Source organism: Triturus cristatus, chromosome 6 (genome assembly GCF_964204655.1).
Source record: "Triturus cristatus chromosome 6, aTriCri1.1, whole genome shotgun sequence".
Lineage (NCBI taxonomy): Eukaryota > Metazoa > Chordata > Amphibia > Caudata > Salamandridae > Triturus > Triturus cristatus.
Genome location: NC_140589.1, coordinates 672,661,007 through 672,685,137, shown reverse-complemented (window position 1 = coordinate 672,685,137; position 24,131 = coordinate 672,661,007). Strand labels below are relative to the sequence as shown.

At 44.9% G+C, this 24,131-nt stretch overlaps 1 protein-coding gene across 3 annotated transcripts in view; it reads right to left on the bottom strand.

Moving 5' to 3' along the window:
* Nucleotides 1-24,131, bottom strand: part of RNGTT (RNA guanylyltransferase and 5'-phosphatase) — a 1,651,651-nt gene that overhangs the window by 1,614,349 nt on the left and 13,171 nt on the right. Inside the window, exon 1 of one of the 3 annotated variants that reach the window (XM_085611179.1) lies at nucleotides 12,130-12,243. The exons of the other annotated variants lie outside the window; for them this stretch is intronic. The gene's annotated coding sequence lies outside the window, so the exon portion shown is untranslated. Of the gene's footprint in view, nucleotides 1-12,129; nucleotides 12,244-24,131 lie in introns of those variants that run through there. 3 annotated transcript variants of the gene reach the window in all.

The window sequence follows — 24,131 nt, the reverse complement described above, 5'->3', positions numbered from 1 at the left end:
AAAAGATTAAGGCCTGCTACAACATACTAATGCTCGTGTCCCCAAAGCACTGAGAAAGATATTAAATGAGACTGAAATATCAACCGAGGAACAGAAGGAAGTTAGTTTTAAAGAGGAGTTTTAAGGTGTTCAGTGATCATTTCAGGTTTTTAAAAGAGTATGTACAAAAAATGTAATTCAAAAGAGTTGATCAGCTGAAAGTGAGCAAGGTTTCAAATGTACCAAAGGTGATTTGGGAAGCCATTATCAAGGAATTCAAATGACTGACTGGTGAGGCAATAATAGAAGCGTTGGAAGCAACAGAATGGTTGGCCTGGTATTATGTGCACAAAAACAGGGTAGGTGATGTAAGATTGTGCACCGGTTTACGCAAATTGAATTAGAATGCATTTGTAGACAAACATCCTCTCCTCAATATTATGGGCATTGGAATGTTGGGAGCTCCATTGAAAACAATGGAGTGCTCCGGGCTTATAATGTCTGGTATAAGCCCGGAGCACCAACATTCCAATGTGTCTTTGTTCACAGCTCTGGCTATGAACAAAGACTTCAGGGAGCCTGAGGGGATTTGAATCCCCTCGCGCTCCCTGAAGGCTTTGTTTTGTTAGAACATTCCGCCCTCTAGTGGCAGAATGTTCTAATAGCCTTATAGCCCTTCGTAGCAGGGCTATACCGGCTTTTAAAGTCCCTCTGCTTTGTTAAAGTCCCTCGCCTTCGGCTCTGGCCTTTAACGCTGCCGCGGGCCTTTAACAGCCGGTATAGCCCGCTACGGCGGGCTATAAGGCTATATTATGGGCATTATGATAACGGGGCAAAGATATTTACATCTGAAAATATGCCATCAGCATACATCAGTTCCTTCTGCCTGAGAACTCTAGTGACCAGGCAGCATTTTCGATTTCTTGGGGGATGTCAATTTGCTTAATATCAGCATTTTTCGTTTTTCAATCAGCAATGGTGAAAATCGTAGAAGGAAGGAACTGCAGCAATAAATATCTACCAAGATATCATATTTATTTATGGAAGTAATGACGAAGAGCATAATGACAAATTAGGTCTAGTGTTCTCCAGGTTACAATTAAACGGGCAAACTTGGAAGGCACAAAAATGTAAATTTGGCATTGTTGGAAATTTGCCCTTTCTGCAGGTTCACCTTTGATTTTTTTTTTGGCTATGTGCTGAGCCCTATTTTTGCTACCAACCGAACTCGGTGCACTTTTATCCAGAGGTAAGGTGCTTGTGCTGCTCCTTTCAACACTGTAAAATTGGTATATATCCAAATTGGTTTATTTAATATGCTTATAAGTCCCTAGTATATGGTACCGAGCATACCCATGGCCTGTAAATTAAATGCTATCTTTGGGCTGCAACACTCCTTGTGCCACTCAATAAAATAGCCTTTCTAAAACATCTCTCAGGCCTGCCACAGCAGTTTGAAGTACAGTTTTAACCTACTATTTTGAGCTGTCAAAAGAAATCTTCTGTCAGGCTTAAAACTTTTTTTAATGTATTTATGTATGTATGAAATTTATAAAAGCGCAGGAATCACCCCCGTAGGGGTATCTCCGCGCTAGCATAGAAAACAGAACAGGCTGACATAGCTTTACAAAGCTCAGATCTTAAATAATTCTGTCTTCAGGAGTTTTCTGAAACGCATCAAGCTAGAGCATTTCCGAAGAACCTCTGGCAGGGAGTTCCAGTGTTTAGAGGCCAGGAAGGCGACTGTTTTGCCTCCAGTTCGACTTTACTTAAAATGAGGAACCACCAGTAAACCTCTATTTTCTGACCTAAGATTCCGGCTCGGGCGATACAACTTAAACTTATCAGCCATATAACTAGGGCATTTGCCAAAGACGGCGCTGTGCGCAAAGCAACAGAGCTTAAACTTAATTCTCTGGCGAATAGGAAGCCAATGAAATGACTTCAAAAGTGGCCCGGAGGTGGTTCGAGGTGGTTTACTAAGGACTAAGCGTGCAGCCACGTTTTGGACAACCTGTAGTCTACTAAGGAAAGCCTCATTTGCAGATGCTGAAAAGGCATTACAGTAATCAAGGCGACTGATTATCAGAGCCTGAACTAAGGTTTTGCGTACTGTCAGAGGCAGCTAAATGAACACTCTACACAGCAGGCTCAAGATGAGATAGCAGGTCCCAACAGTGGTCATAACTTGATCTTTAATTGATAACCGTATGTCCAACTGAACTCCTAAATTTTTTGCCACCAAAGTAGGACAGGGGGCGGGGCCCAACACCGCCGGCCACCAACCAGGCGCCCACGAGGTAAGTGCAGGACCAAATAACAAGATTTCAGTTTTGGCCGCATTCAGCTGCAAAAAGTGGTCCGTCATCCATTCTGCTATGGCAGTCACGCCTTCTGCAAAACGTTGATCAAATAACTCCCTATCTTTATCAAAAGATAGGAGTAGTTAAGTATCGTCTGCATAAGAAAATGGCACAAAGCCAAACTTTCGAATAGTTTTAGCAAGGGGGGCCACATAGATATTAAATAAGGTCGGCCTTAGACATGAGCCCTGGGGCACCCCCTTACTAAGCTTCACAGTACGTGAGCGAAGTGGGCCTAGATTAATAGTTTGTGAACACTGGTCCAAAAAACTAATAAGCCATTTAAGCGCCAACTCCTGTAGACCGATCTCTTTTAGCCGAAATATCAGTTTCTGATGGCAGACCGTGTTAAAGGCTGCGGTTAAGTCTAATAGGACCAGCATCACTCCTTTATTCTCATCTAAGGCCATTTTAATATAATCCGTAACCCCGATAAGGGTTGTCTCTGTAGAATAGTTAGATCGAAATCCGGACTGTGACGGGTCAAGAATGCCATTGATTTCCAAATGTTTCGTTAGCTGCGTGTTAACATGGCTCTCTACCATTTTGTCCATTAAAGAAAGAAGTGAAATGGGATAGTAGTTGGAGAGCACATCATTAGACACCTGATCTTTCTTCTTAATGGGAATTAATTGGGCTGCCTTCCAGTCTAAGGGCACACTGCCTTCATATAATGATGAGTTTAAAATCTCAGCAATGGGAGCGGCCAAAGATGAGGCTAAGAGAGCGAATTTATGTGCGGGCATAATATCCAGAGGCGAACCAGATTTAGCCTTTTTTAACATAGCTTCCACTTGTGAGACGTCCATATATCTAAATCGTTTCAACCCATCTCCTGAGTCCAATCGCAATATTTAGTCCAAATTAACCAAAGACCCCTGATCCCTCCCCTGAGGGAATTGCTTGTAGATCAAGGGGATTTTATCATCAAAATATGAAGCAAGGTTATCACACAGCCCCTGCGAGTGGATGTTCACCTGCACACATGCCTTCGGATGAGTAAGGGTTTTAAGAATTTTGTAAAGGTCTTTTGATGTATTGCCTGCCTGATCCAATTTGGTTATAAAATGAACTTTGCGTGCTTTTTAAATATTTTTATGATAGTTGGCAAGGGCCAATTTAAATCTTAATTTGTCAGCCTCCAACTGGGATTTGCGCCAAGATTTTTCCATATTTTTGCATCTGGACTTTTCACAGCGCAATACATCCGTGTACCATTCTTCACTTTTCTTTATCCTCCTGGTAATACCAAGGTGGTTTGTCATAGGTGCCAATGTATCAATCACCTCGCTTAAGGAAGTATTAAAAATCTTAAGTTTAGTAGAGCTGTCCATGCACTCAGTAAACCTAGGGGGAGTATAGATTTTATTAAAAGATTCAAAAGTGACCTTCGGCCATTGTCTTTGTGGAACTATCGCCGAATGTTCCGTCAGAAAAGATCTAGACTTACTAAAAATTTTAAAAGGGATCATAAAATGATCTGACCATAATAATGGATAGGTGGGATCAGCAACAATATGGGGAGATGTAGAAAATATGACGTCAATTGTATGACCCGCTGAATGTGTGGGCCTAGAATTAATTTTGTTAAGGCCTAAGGAAGCCATGTCAGCTAAGAAAGTCGACACCTCTAGATTTTCCTTTTCCTCACAATGTACATTAAACTCTCCAAGTAGCAAAAATTGCGTTGATGCAATTATATAAGGACTAATTTTTTCCATTATTTTTAAATTGAAGTCTTTTAATGGCCCCGGAGGGCGGTAAACAAGAGCGCCTTTAATAGTATCTTGGGGCGTAATCTCAATTTTAAATATACACATTTCCATTGCATGATCTTGAAAGGAATCAATCATGGTTATTTTTATCGCCTCTTTATATACAATTGCCACCCCTCCTCCTCTTTTTCGTACTCTGTCCAAACTGAGGATACGGTAGTAATGTGGCAAAGCAAGGGCAATATCCGGCATAGAACTAGATTTAAGCCATGTTTCAATAACTAAGCCAAAATCAAACGAAGCCGAGCTCAGCAAATCCCAAATTTCAGTTGTGTTTTTAGGTAAGGACCGCACATTTGCCAGAAACCCTTTCCAGGAACAAGCCAGTTTAGGAGGATGGGGCTTTAAGCAATTATTAACTGTTAAATCTCTATCTGATAAATCAATAGAGCATGAAAAAAGACGATATGGGCAAGAGAAAGGACCTTCCAGATTCACAACGCCATGAGCGAGAGGACAGGGTGTTAAGGCTTGTCTCACCTGAAACAACTGAGAAGACGTAAAGTAAAGCCTAGGGGCATTAGCGTTCAACACCCCCACAGTAGTTCTAGCATCTGGCATCGTCCTGGCGCGGACGGGCGCAGACGGGCTTGCCTTAAGCGCGCCTTTGGCGCGCCATCGGTGCGCCCGCTGCGCGCGTCCGCTTCTCGGCCGTGTTGGCATTCGATTTAAATACCCCGCCGGAAATGCCAGGCCAAGGGAAGGAGCCGCGTCCCTCCACACGATCGGCACCAAAAGCCGCGGTGGACCAGGGAGCGGTAAACTATGTCGAACAAATGTAAGGTACAATCTTTCTCTCAAACTTATTCCCCATGCATCAATCCCAAGTTCAAAAAATATTCAGCGACACATTTCTTTGTTAAAAATCAGAGCTAAAATAGTAATGAGCGTTTTGTTACGCCTGCCGGCGCGCTATGATCTATTGCTGTGCGGCCGTGCAGGAATACGATTTAAATACCCCGCCGGAAATGCCAGGCCAAGGGGAGGAGCCGCGTCCCTCCACACGATCGGCACCAATAGCCGCAGTGGACCAGGGAGCGGTAAACTATGTCGAACAAATGTAAGGTCCAATCTTTATCCCAAACTTATTCCCCATGCATCAATCCCACGTTCAAAAAATATTCAGCGACACATTTCTTTGTTAAAAATCAGAGCTAAAATAGTAATGAGCGTTTTGTTAAGCCTGCCGGCGCGCTATGATCTATTGCCTGATCTATTAATATGTTTAATAGTCACCCATAAGGTAGGCCTAAAGGCTCATAGGGCAGGATACATGGTATTTGAAAAGTAGGACATGTACATCTAAGTTTTGACATGTCCTGGTAGTGAAAGACTCCTAAAGTTGTTTTTTACTGCTGTAAGGCTATATCTTCCATAGGCTAATGCTGGGTTACATTATTACACTTAATAAGTGCGAACTTCACAGTGAGAGCAGATAGAGGTATGATAGTAACACTCAAACAAATTATCATTTAAAATCTTCTTTAAATTGTGAAGTCAGATTTTAAGGTATTCTGAAAATGACACTTTTAGAAAGTTGGATTTTTCCAGCTACACCAACTGAGCCTTTCTGCTAGTGTCCTGGTTCACAACTGTGAATGGCTCTAATGTAGTGGGTTGTGTATTCTTTCCAGACATGGGAACAAAAAAGGTATAGGTGTGAGGGGAGCGGGTCTTCCTGATGGGATAGCTGGGAAGGATGTATGACGTTACAACGCACACTTTTACAACGCATGCACTTACAACGCATTTTTTACAACGCATAATCCATTACAACGCATGACATTACAACGCATGACACTACAACGCATTTTTAAAAACTACCTTTACAACGCATTTCCATTACAACGCATACTACCTTTACAACGCATACCATTACAACGCATAATATTAAATTGCATTTAAGGTAAGTATTAGATAGTATAGGGGTAAAAGTTACTTTTCTAACTCCAGGGGGTGCAACAGTAGGGTAAGTGTTGGATAGTATAGGGGTACAAATTACTATTCTAACTCCAGGGGGTGCAACAGTAGGGTAAGTGTTGGATAGTATAGGGGTAAAAATTACTATTCTAACTCCAGGGGGTGCAACAGTGGGGTAAGTGTTGGATAGTATAGGGGTAAAAATTACTATTCTAACTCCAGGGGGTGCAACAGTAGGGTAAGTGTTGGATAGTATAGGGGTAAAAATTACTATTCTAACTCCAGGGGGTGCAACAGTGGGGTAAGTGTTGGATAGTACAGGGGTAAAAATTACTATTGTAACTCCAGGGGGTGCATCAGTAGGGTAAGTGTTGGATAGTATAGGGGTAAAAATTACTATTCTAACTCCAGGGGGTGCAACAGTAGGGTAAGTGTTGGATAGTATAGGGATAAAAATTACTATTCTAACTCCAGGGGGTGCAACAGTAGGGTAAGTGTTGGATAGTATAGGGGTAAAAATTACTATTCTAACTCCAGGGGGTGCAACAGTAGGGTAAGTGTTGGATAGTATAGGGGTAAAAATTACTATTCTAACTCCAGGGGGTGCAACAGTAGGGTAAGTGTTGGATAGTATAGGGGTAAAAATTACTATTCTAACTCCAGGGGGTGCAACAGTAGGGTAAGTGTTGGATAGAATAGGGGTAAAAATTACTATTCTAACTCCAGGGGGTGCAACAGTAGGGTAAGTGTTGGATAGTATAGGGGTAAAAATTACTATTCTAACTCCAGGGGGTGCAACAGTAGGGTAAGTGTTGGATAGTGTAGTGTAATATTATGCGTTGTAATGGTATGCGTTGTAATGGTAGTATGCGTTGTAATGGAATGCGTTGTAAAGGTAGTTTTTAAAAATGCGTTGTAGTGTCATGCGTTGTAATGTCATGCGTTGTAATGGATTATGCGTTGTAAAAAATGCGTTGTAAAGGTAGTGCGTTGTAAAAGTTGCGTTGTAAAGGTTGTTCCCCGCTGGGAAGCAGCTGTACCCTGCCCTGAGTGCACTTCAGAGGGCCCTGGCTGCGGCACGCACAAAGGAACCCAACACCAGCCCTGCCCTTGCCTTTGTCAACCTAGATGGTATGAAGACAAACCGAGTTGAAGAACTATCCAGAACCAGTTTTGGGGGTACGTCGGGGAATTCCCTCACAAAAAGACTAACACCAGGAATACATAGAGTGACTCCAAAGGCTGACCTTCAATGGGAGCTACACAGACACAGTAAGCTTCAGGAGGCATCCCTGCAACTCCTCAGCACCAACTGAACCACCCTGGAACTGCCTGAGCCTGGCTGCTGGCCTCTGCTGGAGTGAGTCCTGATCCCAAAGTGGGCCCTACCCCAGGTGCTGGGCCCTTGGCTGAAATCAGTGTGAGCTCTTCCTGAAGAAACGTTGACAATACATACATTTTGGGCTCCTCACAATGGTAAAGTGGCTTCTTCACACTCCGAATTGACTGCCCTTGATGACAGCCAACTTGAAGCTCAAGCAGGACCTGCTATTCTTACCAACAGCGACCGTCCAGGAAGACCAACCATTACAAAGCACCCACGATGACCAGCTCTTCGTGCTGTAGCAACAACCATATGCGCTCCTCGACCTCCTCCATGCTGCACCCCTAAAAGCAAATGGCACCCTTCATGCTGGGCTTGAGAAAGTAACTCTTCAGCGGGATTAACCTGTATGCTGTATCCGACCCCTTCTCCATCCCGGTCGATATGAACTTGGGAATTTCCCTCTGTCCAGCACAACCAGATAACCGCAAGTGGCGCTTTGTGCGTCTTGGAGTTATTTTTACCTACAACTTCAAAAACTCATATCTCCGGTTCTACTGATTAGATTTTGATTGTTTTAGTGTCATTTTATTGGGGTTGAGATTTTTCATGTGTTGCGTTTCCACTGTATGACTGTGTGCTCTATAAACCCTTTGCACATTGCCTCCAAGTTAAGCCAGACTGCTGTTGTGTGAAGCTACCAGAGGGTTAAGCACAGGTTAATTTAGTGACTCTTGTTTTTCACCATGACAAGGACTGTGTTCATCATTTGAGTGGGGCTTCCACTTCTCTTAACTAATAACCCAATTTCTTACACACCAGCAAAGAATCCTCGGCAGGGAAACTTTTTTGCTGCCAGAAAAGTATCCAGCCCATCATTTCAGTCGAAGGGACTCACCCAGCCATTTCCGGGGAGGAGACATGACCGGGGAGAAGTCCCAGACACAATTTACTGCAATATCAACTTCCACTTCATCTCCATCCAAAGCATGACTATGCTGTTCAGAAACATCAGTTGCTGCTGCTGGAAGGGGGAGGCTGAGTTTATTTCCTTGAAAAATGGACACGGTCGATAAAATATCAGTGGGTCTTGAAGATTATTCATCAAGGTTATTGCATGGGTTTTCAGAATATCCCTGGAAACTGTTTTCTGGTAACTCCTTTGATAAACAGTCTGCAGAAGAGTCAGGCCGTCTGGGTAGGAATCCAGAAATTGGTGGGCAAAAACTGCAATAACATCAGTCCAGCCATCGCAAAAGGGAGATTGATTTTATTCAATGTTATTTCTGGTGCAGCGGGCATCGGGCTAATACAAGCCAGTCCTGGACCTGAAAAAAGTCACAACCACATTCCCCACATACGGTTCAAGACAATGTAACTGCAAAAAATCTTGCCTCCCTTGAGGAAAGATTACCTTGAGACTTTGGACCCGTTATATGCATACGTGTATGCACCGGTCCACTAAGGGTCCCCACAATTCCTAAAATGTTGTATCCAAGACAGACATTTTCCGTCTCAAGTACTCCTCTTTGTATTCCCGCTATGGAGGGTGTTCACCAATGTTTTGGCGCCTTTGGTAGGTCTAATCTAGCCAAAAGGAATTCAGATCATCCCTTTCTTGGACCACTGGCTATCTCCATCTTCTTTACTGTCAGGCAGCAAGGGAAGGACTTATGTGTCCTGCTGAGGGAGCAAAGGTGCTTGTTGAACCTAAAGCTGTACAAAAGGGGGTGGTGATGGACAGAGCATCAGAACCAATCAAACACTCAACCCAGTCAACAGATCTGGGTTTGATCCATTACCGTTCTTTAGCCCACTCTGCCACCCCAGTTCAGACATGGCCATATGCAAATCAGTCTGACCCTGTGCCTCATGGGAACAGTCCAGCCCGAACTGCCAAGCCATGCCTTCCCTGGACCGGAAACAAGCTTCCTAGGACCGGTTTCTGGCATTTCAGCCGTCTTCAGCCAGGCTTGCTTGAATCCAGTGAGCAAGGGACCTAAAGCTGTCCAATCTAGTACCAACACAGAATCTCCAGTTTGTAGGAGATTATCTTAGAATTGGCGTGAGGGAACTGTGGCTTAGAGAGTTGGGGGGAGGACAAGCTAGTGGTATAGTTCTCTTCTTTCCTGGCAATGGGGGCTTCAACAACCCAGCACTGGTTGAGGATACAGGGGCTGATGGCTTTGACAGTGGTAGTTCTTCAGTGGGTCAGATTGCATCTATACCCGTTAGTTCATCACCTGTTGAGGTTGTGGATACCAGAGACACAGAATACGATCAGGTGGTTCCAGTAGCACCAGAAGCAGTTCCAGTATCATCAGATGTGGTTCAGTCACTCAGTGGTGGTTAAACCAGCAGAATTTGGATAGATGTCTTCCTCTGGGGACCCCACAAACTGTAACAATAGATGCGAGTGGGGAATGTTTGGGAGCAATGCTTGGGAAACAGACTGCCAAGGGAAAATGGTCCGAGACTCAGAGGAGCAGATGCTCAAATTGGAAGGAGTTGAAAGCAGAACTGAAGGTCTTAGAACATTTTCCTCCAGTCCTGAAACAGCACAGTTTCAATGTTAGGACGGACAACACGAATGCGAGGTTTGAGGATGCTGCGCAATGAGAAAAGCTTGTGGGCAGAGGACAAGCTCCTCTTTATGCCTTTTAGTGCATCTTCCTGGGAGAGAAAATGGGCCTGCAAACCACCTCAGCAGGGTTTTTTCCTTCTGTGGCTCTTAGCCATTTCCCCACAGGGTTTTTCAGCAAACAGAGTTTTGAGGAACCAAGGACAGACCTGTTTCCATGTAGGGAGAATGCTCTGCTGCTGTACTTTAATCATTTGCTCAGTAGTTTGGAAGGTGGACACTGTTGTTTCAGTGGCAGAGGGTATTAATGCATTATTTGCTTCCCGTACCCCTTAGTTCAAGGGTACTTGGCAAAAAAAACTGTAGAATCAGGTGGAGGTGCTGCTGGTGGCTCCAGGGTGGCAACCCCAGATGGTGGGAAGGGTATCTTAGGTTTTCCCTCTGTACCCATACCCCGTGAAAGGTAAGCCTTCCCAACATAGAATCTTAGCTTGTCTCCAGTTGTGGCATTGGCTTTTAAGAGGGCAAATCTTCAATCTATGCTGAAGTGGCAGTACTCAGACAGCAGTCACGTCACACAGCAACAATGAAATCGGACTTCCGCCATTAGTGACATTTTAAGAGATACTGCAGGGAAAGGAAAGTAAATCCTACTGCAGATGAGCCTGCGTTAAATCTTGGATTTATTAAAGAATGAATTTGTTTATGGCCTAACAGTCCCTACCCCAAGATCTTAGTGGGCTTCAATTGAAGCTTTAAGAAACCCCTAGCTGGGGGGGGAATTGGTGCCATGAGTGAATAGATTACTGAGAAGTGTTTTTCTATAGATACCCGTGATTCATTCACTAGTTCTGGGGTGGGAATTGCCTTTGGTACTCCAGGCACTACAGAAAGAGCAATTAGAGAAGGTGGGCTTTAGTTTTGTGTCTTATAAGGTTTTAATTTGGCAGAACTTTTTGGGGGCGGAAGAACAGGCAAGTTGGATGCTTTAAGTTTTCATTTTTTTTATTCTACTAAGGAAATGTGGTGGTGCAGTAGAGTCCAGATTCTATACCAAAAATAGTCAAGGGCAGCTTTGAAGGAGCATCCATGATGGACATATATAATGCTGAGACGTGGCCTACCTCCCATACATTTATGAAGCATTACAGGCTGAAGCTGGGTGATAAATGATTCGCATGCTTGGGATCCCTGGTGTTGGACGCAGGGGCAGAATAAGAGGAAGTGAATAAACTTCAGTTCTTGGTTTGATTCATTTGGCTGCTGTTATTTCTCGAAGGCGAACGTGTGGCTTTGATCCTCCGAAAGAAGCAACTGGCTGCATGGTCAGCTGAGAACGTCTGCTCAACAGGACGTTGGCATTAAAAGACAATTCGTTTAAAATAAACACTGAGATGATGTACGTTCTAAATCGTCGTGTTTTCTCTTTCTTGGCTCGTTATCTTATCGTCTCAAACTGCAAAGGGGGCGTTATTTCTGACAGAGATCCCCCATGAGGACAAACGGCACTGCAGATGAGGAGTGCAAAAGCTGGGCGGGCAGGTAAACACTGAAACAGGATAGCTCCCAGCACGAGACAGGCAGGCTGAGAGGACTCGCCAGATGGCAAGAATTCATTCATTTCATTGGCCCGTCAACTGTCTGCAGCGTGCGCTCGGGAAACGTGCTGCTCTGCAGCCTTTTAATGACAGGTGGGAATTCCGCCTTCATTAGGCACCCCGCCTGTGCTTTTCAAACCCGTCTGCGGCACTTAAGAGAAAAGACCCTACATGTTCCCACGACGTTTTCAAAACACATTAGACTTTTACCTATCACTTTAATGTGTGATGACCGCGTAATTAAATATTATTCACACTACGCAGCTTGCCCCTTCCCCCCCCCAAAAAAAAAAACACGTTCAGCAGTTGAACAAAATAAATACAACCTCTCAAAATTCAAGAGGGATTAATTCCATTTTTATGCCTTTGAAAAAAAAACAAGGAGCATTATCGCACAACACGGGGTAACGATTTACGGATAAGTTAATTTCGGTATTGTCTTTTCTAGTCCTCCACACTGAGACCACCAATGTTATCTTTCAGGCAATTATATTAGTAGCATCTATGGTAAATCAGTTGTCTCTCCACAAACGTCACGAACAGCCTTTTGGGATTAAACAAACAATCACTCCAAATACTCTCAAAGTACCTCTATTGCGACGACAGAAAACATTGCTCACGGCTTTGCTTTGAATATTTTGCAAAATTCAAGACGGTTGCCCCTCGATGTTATTCAGTTAAGAGTGAGTTGTTCGAGCATCTAACGCGTCAGTCTTCTAGAGGGTAAACGAAGCTGCCATCTTTCTCGGAGTTCAGTGTGACAGGACAGCACTAGAAGCACATCCATAGATCAACCACCCGGTACAACGCCACCACCCGCAAGCAGAAGACAACTGAAAAACTTGGAGCTCTGATGCTGCCACTCGTTGGTTTCTGATGACGCACTTCACTCACTATCAGCAGAAAGCCAAAGCCAAAAGGACAAAGTTGCTGATGTCTTTCTGCAGTCTCTCCTTTATCGGGAATGTGCTCGTCTAACCAAAAATCCGCAGAGCTTATAGCAATAGGTTGTTATATGCAGGCAAGGAGGAGCACTCCCGTGGCAGGATTACCAAACACACAGCACCCTACTGTGAGGAAGAGAACAGAGGCAGCGAACGGCGATAGGCCACGTCAAACTGTAAGATAACAAAACCACGGTTTGTGTGAAAGAAAATGTAAACTCTCCTTTATAGGTATAAGAGAACTAAGAAAAGTAGTTCAACCTTATTAACGGCTTGACCATAGATGCGCAGCCAATATTCTTCTGTGCACCTCTGCAGTTTGCACTGTTCAGTCTCTCCTCCTTAACGAGTGCTAATGTGCACTTGCAATGAGAAGACATGCGAGGTGTCACTTTTTCAAGAAAATGCATCACAAATATTAGGGAAACATATGATGAAAACCAAGCTTCAAAATTCATGACAATCCAACAGTTTTGAAATTTAACATCCTGTGATTAACACTTCTACAACTTGAAAGAAATGGATTTTAACAAGAAAACAAATTGTGAGCTTGATAAATATCTTCAAAGAGCAAAAGCCTGCCTGCTGTTCACAGCTTAAAATCCACAATAAGGATGGCGCCTTGTTGACGAGTACCCCTCCCCCACAGACAATGAGCTAAGCTACTCAGACCAGAGAGGAGACACAAACAGGGCCCTCAAGACAAGGTGATGGTAGACAGAACATAACCATGAACTTACACTAGACCGGTGCTGCCTTTTTGCTCATCTGATCACCTATACCGAAGATTCACAGGAACTAAAGACAGAGGTGCATCAAAGCTCTGACATTTTTTTTTCATTAGACAAAAACATTAAAGCAAATCTAAGAATTACTTTTGTCCAGAGTTGTTGGCATTATCAGTAGTAAATAAAGCTTGGGTCTGATTGAAACATTGGCTTTCCAAGGCAAGGAACACCTAGGATCACCAGCCACGAAGGAAGGCATTGGATGTATTAGAACAAGCATTGGCATAGCCAATAGGTCTCGCCTTAGGGACCTTACAAGTGTTTAGCCATGCAAAAGTTGCATAACTAAATACTTATAAGGTCCCAAAAGCGAGACCTATTGGCTATGCCAAGCGGCCGTGCGGCCGTGAAAGTGATCGCGATCAAACATCAAAGCGGCCGCGAAAGTGAAAGTAATCGCGGTCAAGCGCAGCACGCACGTGCACTGTAGCTCTAGGCTGGCCTGGTAGCACTTTTTGGAGCCCTCTCAATAAGTCTCGCCAGACCAGCGCATGCGCTGGGTCAGGCGAGACCTAAAAAGGAAGTCTCAGTCAATGGCAGAGCGGTATGATTCAGGGATAAGCAGCTTTTCAGAACAAGCATTTGCAATGCAATAGGTCTCGCATTAGGAAAGTTTGAGCTTTTTGTATTGTAAATTGACTAATTTTTTATTTATGTGTTGGTATTGAAAATATTGAAATTACTAGCTTTCTCATGTACAATGTCAATAGTTTTAACTGTTGCCAATGTGACACCTATAGCATTTGTAATGCAATATGTGTTGTATTTATGTGACTTAGATGTATTGATATTACAAATAACAATGGCTTTTAATTTTTGCAAATAATTAATACTTAAATAAAAGTTAATGTAAATTATAATGGCAATCGTTTAAACTTTTGTTAATAACTCTTGTGAAGATTATGTTTAGTGTATTTAATTGCGCCTAAAATCCAAGAACAGAAGTTAAATATTATCATTTTTTTTGTGCCATTTGTAATAAAGCCTAAAAATTGAGAGAACATATTAGAGCCAGTTGTTGTTGAATGGTTGTACAGATTGATACTGTGGTGGCGGTGAGTGATGTTGTTGTGGTGTCGAGTGATGCTGAGGCGTTAATTGATGCTGTGGTAGCGCATAGTGATGTAGTGATGCGATAGATAGATAGACAAAATAGATAGATAGAGTGCAATAGTCCGGTAGATAGATAGATAGATAGCTAGATAGATAGAAAGATAGATAGATAAGATAGATAGATAAGATAGATAGAGAGTGAGGGCGATAGACAGTGTAATTATGTAGAATATAATTATGTGGCACTGAGTGGTTTTGTGTGGAGTGTATGTTGATTTTAGTGGCGTGTAATTATGTGGCATTAAATGTTATTTTGAGTGTATCTTGCATTGTTTGCATTGTAATTAATTGGCACTGAGTGTTATTTGGAGTGCATGTGGCATTGAGTGTAGTGTAATTATGTGGTGTGTAATTATGTGGCGCTGAGTGGTATTTGAAGTGTATGTGGCATTGAGCGCTGTGTAATTATGTGGTGTGTAACTATGTGGCACTGATTGGTTTTTGGAGTGTCTGTTGTATGGAGTGCATTGTAGTTATGTGGCATGTAATAATGTGGCTCTGAGTGGCATTCGGAGTGTATGTTGCCTTGCCTTGTATTTCTATGGTTCCTTGAAGGCAATTCTTTTATTTTAACTAAAAGGATGGTAGTTAAATGGTGTTTACGGCAGGATGGTCGTTAAATGGTGGCTACGGAGAAGCTGTGTGCTGAAAGGCAAAGAGAACACGGGCATGAAAGTGAAAGCGAGGATGAAAATGGAATTAGTGTGGCAGGATGTTAGTTAAATGGTGGTTACGGGGAAGCTGAGTGCTGAAAGGCAAAGAGAACACAGGCCAAAGCTGGAAGAAAACACAAGATGCGAGAGGCATGTGTGTGTGGCAAACACTGGTGGGGCTCAGAGCATTCTGTTGCTGCCTTGATGCCTGTATGTGTGAGCAGTGGGGCTGTGTGTGTGTGAAGTGCCTAAAGTTGCAAGAAAACATATGGTTATTTAAATCCTTAGACGCAGAATTAATGGAGCTAATGTTATCGACCTTAGAAGGATGAAAAGGGAATGAGCGCGGCATATGTTAACTTTGTAAGCGCAGAAAGCGTGCAGGGCAAACTTATTATTTTGGTTGTTTGAGACTCAGATCTGGGCAAAGCTGCAAGAAAACACGGAGGCGGGAGGGCGGGGGAGAGATAGGCGAGAGGCATGTGTGTGTGGCAAACACTGGTGGGGCTCAGAGCGTTCTGTTGCTGCCTTGCCTTGTATTTCTATGGTTCCTTAAACCCTTAGAGGCAATTCTTTTATTTTAACTAAAAGGATGGTAGTTAAATGGTGTTTACGGCAGGATGGTCGTTAAATGGTGGCTACGGAGAAGCTGTGTGCTGAAAGGCAAAGAGAACACGGGCATGAAAGTGAAAGCGAGGATGAAAATGGAATGAGTGTGGCAGGATGTTAGTTAAATGGTGGTTACGGGGAAGCTGAGTGCTGAAAGGCAAAGAGAACACGGGCCAAAGCTGGAAGAAAACACGAGATGCGAGAGGCATGTGTGTGTGGCAAACACTGGTGGGGATCAGAGCATTCTGTTGCTGCCTTGATGCCTGTATGTGTGAGCAGTGGGGCTGTGTGTGTGAAGTGCCTAAAGTTGCAAGAAAACATATGGTTATTTAAATCCTTAGACGCAGAATTAATAGAACTAATGTTATCGACCTTAGAAGGATGAAAAGGGAATGAGCGCGGCATATGTTAACTTTGTAAGCGCAGAAAGCGTGCAGGGCAAACGTATTATTTTGGTTGTTTGAGACTCAGATCTGGGCAAAGCTGCAAGAAAACACGGAGGGGGGAGGGCGGGCTGTGTGCTGAAAGGCAAAGAGAACACGGGCATGAAAGTGAATTCGATGGATGGCAATGCGTCCGTGAGACTAGCCCTGTGGTGGGGGAGGAACAGTTGTGAGAGGCGCCATGAGGAAACAATCTCTCGGCATGCTGTGGCGGGGGAGCGCATTCCAGGCGGGGGAGCGGACCCTTTGAAGTATGATGCCGAGGCTGTGGCTACACGTGCACGCGCCAGTGGGCTGAAGCGCTTCCCCAAACGGATTGCATGGCGGCACGATGCACGTGATTGTGGGCGGGCTCGCCATGCAATCCACTTTTGGGAGCACTTTGAAATGCCCCTCTTACTAGAGTCTCGCATAGCGATTGCGTAAACGCAATAGCTAGGCGAAACCTAAAAAGGTGCGTTGAAGGGACCCATCACTTTGCTGCAATGACGTTACATTGAGCTCTGAATTTCAAAACTGCACCTAAAATCAAGTAAACTATCTAATTTACTAAGGAAAAAAGAATCGCAGACTAAAATCTGATGAAGAGCAGAAGGCCATTGTAAAGCTTCACTTTGCCCTTTTCAATTTTAATGCAAAATAATTATTTTCCATACTACTGGTCCAACATCAAATGAAGCTTCTGAAAGGCTAACTTTTTTCTCAAAAACTGTTTCTCTGTAGTCTTGATCATTAAAAAGGATCTACAATCTTCCAATCATAATCTCTACAATTGTTTGATATCAATTTTCTGTGTCTAATGGGAATAAAAAGTTTAGCCTTTCAGTTCTAAAAAACACTTCTCTGACATTGGATATGAAATTCTATTTGTAGCTGCATTTCACACAGGGCCCAGCCTCCTTCAATGGGTCCGAGCTTCCAAACCCTCCTTCCCTGGTGTAAGCATGTCCAGAATTCCCAGCTCCCCGGAGCCTGCCTAAAGATCCCAGCCTCGTGAGAGCGTCCAAAGTTCCTAAGCCCTTCGACCTGTAAAGCGAGTCCCAGAACCCCTGTATAAATCCACAGCCCTCCCAAGGCTTTCTAGAGATCTTGAGCTTCCTTGAGTCTTTTGGAAGGTCTCACTTCCCCTAAGTCTGTACAAACTTCCTAAACACATGAGTGTGTTCTAACACTCCAACCCATAAGCGTAGGTGAGTGATTAGATCACTAAACACCTATGGTAGGGTGAGAGAGAATGTGAATTTCATGGCGAGAGACCATTAAAGGAACTCACATTTATGGAAACGGGTAAGTAAATTAAGTTGAATTGAATCGGAAATGATTTTAAACATACAAAGCAAAATGTGTTCCCGCTGAGAAATCTTGGTGGTGGAGGACAAGAACCAAGGAAAAAAGGGGGGGGGAGAACATTAATATTAGAACACATTGGAAGAATTATTAATTAGCAAAATAGAAAAGTTATCCAGGCAACGTGAGATTGTAAGGTTTTGAGGTGTCTCTGAAATGTATTCACAACTGAGGGCAAAGAAGACGAAGCAAACCTTGTCCCTTGGGCAAAGTCTTAGGCAAGATGCTGTGAAAACTTGCCCTGAAATTAAGGTGTGTAGAGACCTGCACCATGCTAAGATGTGGACAGGGTTATATAGACAAGGCCAAGTATCCAATTACAGTTGGTCCATCACTTTAGGTTACTGAGTCTTGGCGCGACTGCATTTCCTCTCAGTTTGCAGTCACTGAATAGAAGTTGGGTGACAGCTAACGATACAGGTTCTGACATAGTAGCAATGCTATGAAAGAACAACATAAACAAGAACCATCACACACAGTAGACCACCAGGGCTAGCACTGTTTGGGACCCACATTATGCTCCCAATGGACCATGCAATATACGCTCTTGGTGTGCAAATGACAAAACAATAGCTAACAGCAATTCAATACTGCTAGACACAGATCTTTGTTTTGTTTACATACACCTGCGTAGGAATGAGGATTTCTGCAGTTTCTCTGTTGAGAGACAGAAGACCCGACGATTATCTGAACATAGGATAAGGGACAGAAAACGGTCACGAAGGAGAAGAAGACCAAAGTCACTTTAAGGTTCTTAGAGCAAACAGATAACAGCATATGTGATAATGCCTGAGAGAAAAAGTATGAAGGCAATTTAGTCTCTCACTGCAATCAACAGGAAAAAAATACAGACTTAAATTCTTTTTTTAAAACAAAATACATCCGTTTAAGCTAGAGAGAAAGTCCCTTAAGCCTATGGGTAAAGGTGACAAAAAACACAAACGTATGTATGTTGTGAGAAATTCGCTATAGAAAAGGGCAACCACATACCATATTGAAATTTAAAAAATACACAAAAATAAGGCATGCATTAATACACTTCTATAATTACCCCCTTCTCTTTAAAGACCGGAAGGAGAGGTATGCAGTTCTTAGGGGAAACTAATTCATGTGGAAACTGCAGGTTTACTGGAAAAGCTGACTCAAACACGTTGAAATGGTCAGCAAAACTACCGCACTCCTTCATTTACAAAAAACACCTTCACAGGAGCAGTTGTTGGCCTAGTCCTGGCAAGAGACTAGGCAGTGTCACAGCCCTCTGTGTCTGTATGGCAGTAAAACTGTTCTCATTCCTCAAGTCCTTCGAAAATGCCTCTGTAGTACTTACCACAAGAAACTTAAATAACTGGGGGGGGGCGTGGCCAGCAGCTTAAGGAGTTGGCCGCTCCAGCAGACGGAGCCTTCCAACCCCCTAATATCCGTTCTAAATCCGCTAAATAAGTTATGCCCACATTACCCCCGTTATGTCCAGCAGTTGATACTTCACCCGGGCAAAACCCGAACCTGGAATCTCCGTCCACCGGGAGTGGTCATCAGCCGCGGCCTGCAGCCGCCGAAGCCGGGACGCACAGTGGAAGCCTAACCCGATGTGCGCAACAAAGGGCCGAAGCCAACCACGGGAGTGAAGGTCGCTCTGCGGTACTTTGCCCCAACGAACTTGGACCACCAAAGGGGTTTCTGCGGAGGATTATAGAAGTACCAGGCAGTGTTGGATCAGCAGCATTCAGTGCCTGAATCCGAAGCTCATTTTCGAACTGTGCCACAAAGATCGGCCACAAAGATCGACCACAGAGCTGTGAGCTGCGCCAGGTTCGCCGGCCGGCAATTCGCGGGCCGAGGAGTAACCTCCACCTGGAAAGCTGTGTCTCCTGAAGGGGAATCATTCGAGGTGAAGTGACGCCAAGGTTTGAGACTGTGGCTAAACCCCTAATGCAATACAATCCAACGTTCTGGCAGCATACATTGGGCCTTCAATAACAATCCCATATAAGAAATAAACTCTCTGGTCACAAGCTCCTGGGGGGTGGCTTGTGACCGGCGCCAGCCACTCCCTGCAACAACCACGGGCAGTAGCGGGGAAGGGGGGGGGGTAGGCCTGCGATAGTGGGAGACCGGACCTTAGGGGCCACCATCAGCTCTGAGAGCTAAACTACAACGAAGAGAGACATATTGATTCAACCACACAGCCACACCCATTATCACCAACATCAAATTTGTGTTACCAGCCATCACAAATCCCAAAGCAGTGGCTACGTAAACCCGCCTGGAGGAAACCCACAGGCCGTAAGGTGATCCCCCTCAAGCAGGTGGCGGTGAGTACCCAGGCAAACAATACCCCGCTAGGTATCTTACTACAAGCCACACCAGCAAGTACAATTATGTTGGGCAATAAGGGAGGGGAGGGGACACATCAGACTAAATTGGATAAATAAACCCAACAAAAAGCTCAAATGGATGACGGTAATCTGACTGAGCCGAGACAGACCAAAGCGGATCTAACCCTAAACTATTTCATGTAAGCCATTAAGAAGGTACATGACTCCCTGGAGGCCTGTATAGCCTCGGTCTTGACCGAAGTCTCCCTCATAAGAAAGAGCTGATCTGTGCAAGTTGGGGGACCGTGTCCAAGGAGTGGAAGACAAAACAAAAAACCTGAAAAGACACACTGCGTACCTCCAACAAGTGAAAGAATTATCAAACACAACCAAAATACTTGAAACAAAACTGGACGACTACAAAGGGAGATTCAGAAGGAATAATGTACTCATAATTGAGGTTCCAAAATGAATGGGGGACCAGCTACTGATCTGTTCATTGAGGATCTCATAGTAAAACTTCTACAACCTCGGGGCTTATTGAATTACTTCTCTATCGAATGAGCACATCGCGAAACAGGGGGGAAGCCCAGTCCAGGCCCCCCCCTTCAAGACCAATCCTAGCCTGAGTCTTCAACTTTCGAGATATAATATAACAAACAGCGCGAACAGTCCCAACAGTGCAATACGAGGACTGCAAAATTGCATTCTTTCCTGACTTCACCTTAAATGTAAACAGACATCGATGCAGTTTCCTCAAAGTTAAACAAGCATTGGCATAGCCAATAGGTCTCGCCTTTGGGACCTTATAAGTGTTTATCCAGAGATATTTGGAAAGAAATTGTTTGTTTGTGTGCTTGAGCGAGAGATAGAGGAAGCGAGAGAGAGAAGGAGTGAAACTGAGAGAGGGGAACAGATAGTGCGTGTTACGAAGAGAGTGACCACGGGAGGGATGAAAAGAAATAAGAGGATGAGTGCCTGGGTGATGGCTACACAGAGAAAGAGATGGCAGAAGACTAGATACAGAGATAAAAAAAAAAAAGAGTAGCAAAGAGACGCAACACAACCTTCCCATGGGCGCGTCATAATCCCACTGTGCTCCACCAGTAAATGGATATAGTGTGAGGGGAGCATGATGTGCAGCAGAGAAATGACGTACCACCCCCGGTCCCACTGGAACCTCCGGCTGAACCGGTCTGCGCCGTTGTAAGGTGCCCCCCTAATTACATTGTAAAACACGTACACCAACCGCAGACAGCTGTACGCAGAGCACCGGTTTCACCAGGTAAAGGGCCGGTGGGGGGGACTTACTGAGTAAGATACAGCCCCCACTTGCTACCTGTGAACGTGTTCTTCCCGAACAAATGACCATATGTGAGAAACAGAGTTACCAGAGGGAGTGGGGGCGTAAGAGGGGCAGGGAGGTGTGATGAGGGCGAAGCAGGCATAGTGAGGGTGGGGGAGAATTCACTGAGTGTTGGATTGATGCAGGTATGGTGAGGGTCGGAGAGGGAACATAGTGGCCTGGGGGGTGGGGTAGAGAAAGGGTCGGACACGGGCAATGCAGGGTGAAGGTTTAGAGTCAAGGAAGTAGTGTGCAGTGAGCTTGAGTACGAGGTTCAAACCAGGCAGAGTGAGGGCTGTGGAGGTGAGTGTTTTGCAGAGAGAGGTTTAGTGAGTGCTGGCGAGTGGGTGTGTTGCAGTGAGTGCTGTAGTGAATGCTAGAGTGGTAGGTGTAGCAGTGAGGGTTTTAGTGAGTGGTAGAGTGGGAGTGAGTTGCAGTGAGTGGTTTAGTGAGTGCGTTGTAGTGAGGGTTTAGTGAGTGCTGGAATGGCAGGGTGTTCCAGTGAGGGTTTTAGAGAGTGCTGGTGGGTGAGTGCGTTGCAGTGAGGGTTGTAGTAAGTTCTGGTGCAGGAGTGTGTTTCAGTGAGGGTCTTAGTGAATGCTGGAGTGGGAGGGTGTTGCAGTGAGGCTGTAGTGAGTACTTTAGTGAGAGTGTGCCGCAGTGAGGGAGTTAGTGAGTGCTGGATTGGTAGGGTATTGCGGTGAGGCTGTAATTAGTACTGGGGGGTTAGTTAGTTATGGTGACGGCTGACTTGACCACGATCGGTTTCACTGGCACCTTGTTGCATTTACTAATGTGCACTAGAACACATGTGAATGCGGCTGATTTTGGGGGTGCAGGTCTGGCACTCACTGCTGGCGCAGGCCCAGAAAGACTTCTGTGTTATGCACAGAACATGTACGAACAGTGTATGATTTACACTTAATCACACTTGGTGTTGGCTGACGGTACATTCTGGTATGCAGAATATTTGATACACTAGGGGTAGCCAATGCTAGTGCTTCCCAATGCTGCTTCGCGGGGGTCAGCATTGTGTATGTGTGGTGTTAGATCCGTGTCTGCCTTTTTGTCTGCGATCCACGAGCCTCCTGAAGATAGACATTTGGCTGTAGATGAACCTGCGACCATGAGGTCAAACACAGGAACCTACAGTAGATTCACCCACCCACACTTACACACCCACAGTTACCCACCCACCCCTACCCCGAGCGTGCTACCAGTCTGGGAAGGCGCTTTGTCGTCCCACAGGGAGCTAAGAAGCAAAATATAAATTCTGCAATACAATACAAAAGAGGGCATCGCAGAGTCCTTTCTCAATGACTCCTTGGCCTCTCTGCTGAGAGTGTCTGACTAATGCCCATTGAGCGGAGACCTTTAAGCCATGCCACCCAGATCACCCTGAGGACTGAACCAACCACCATAGGATCGAACAGCTGTCTCACAGACCACTGGGCACCACACAGACCCCTGGGCACCTCGAAAGCCGTGCGCTTAACATTTCAGCAGCAAAGTCTGAGAAAAGGAAATGGTGTAACTTGCAGACTCCAAACCCAGGACTGTGGGGGGGCGGGGCAGACGGGGGTAGGTGGAGGCAAACATGCCAATAGACCCCATTCATGCAGAACACTCTCAATTTCTGAAGCAAACATTGCTTCGGCTTTATTTTTATTTTATTTGTCTCCCACCTGATGCCAGACCCTGCTCTCTGTGGGAGCAGTGCGCCCCTCACCGTGGACTACCACTTCCTTTGCTTCGCAGAGCTCTGAACCAATGAGGGGGTAGGGGGACGCAGGCTCCATGGCGGACCCAGGCGCCTCCAGTAACGGCTCTGCAGCTGCAAGCACCCTCGGCCTCTTGACTCCCGACGGAAGTTGAGGTGGACAGACAGCGCAAGAAAAAAGAAGACAAGGCGTGAGACTGCAGAGGGGGGAGATGGGCTGCCGGCGTTTAGCGGTTTTAATGAAAACAACGCTTGACGAGAGGCAGCAGGGGGAGGGGAGAGAGGAGGGGGCCTGCGCCTGTTTCCCTTGCGTTTCCATTGCGGGAGCACCAAATGTTTGCAAGTTAATTACAAACATATGGTGTCGAAGCTCGTTCCCGCAAGGGAATCGCCAAACGTGCACGCGTTGCCATTGAAAGCAATGCAACGCGTGCACGTTTTTAGGGCAAAAGCTCAATCAATTCCAAAAGGTCTCTCCTATGCAGCGCTGCGTAGGTGAGACCTAAAAAGCACTCAGAGATAAAGGACTCAAATATGCAATGCTGTTCCCCGCCAAGATGAGAGTAGAAGCAGATGGGAAGACTTGTTTTTTTCTCCAACCTGGAAGACACCAGGGAATGGTTTGATGGATGGCACACAGTGACACATGCAAGTCCCTCTCACAAATAGGCCGTGGATGTCTTACCACAACACATGTCAGGCCTATCTCCCTCAGGCTGTTTCAGGTGAAAAAGGAATCATCAACCAAGAACTAGAATAGACTCGGTAATCTCGGACTTAGAAGTTCATAACCTATGGAACATACCCTGCAGACATGGTAACATACGAAGTAAAGGGGGCGTGAGTGGGGGTCTCCCAGAGACCTAGATACTCTATTTCCGGTTAGGGAAGAAGACAGGCACTCCGCAAGTTGGGGAGTCGGGTAGTTGTAAACAGTCATGCGGGGGGGGGGGATATTTGGGTCTCATTAGACAGCACTCAAGTCAAGACCGACACAAGATGGAAGAAGTTTTGAGCTCTTAATCTCATAATAGGGAAACACAGTCGCCATGGTACGATATTCTCAATAAACCGATCAAAGTTATGCAATACCTTCCAATTTGCACTCATTTCAAATACTCTACAGCTGCCACATCTCCATCAGAAAGGGATAACAATACCTACCACACAAACCCCACTGACATTTGACGTGTGACTACCTGCTCTCCGACTTCTCTCATGGAATGTCAACGGCTTGGGGCATAAGTTCAAGGGAGGAATCATCCTTCAATTAATTAAAACACATGCACCAGATGTAGTTTTACTGCAAGAGAC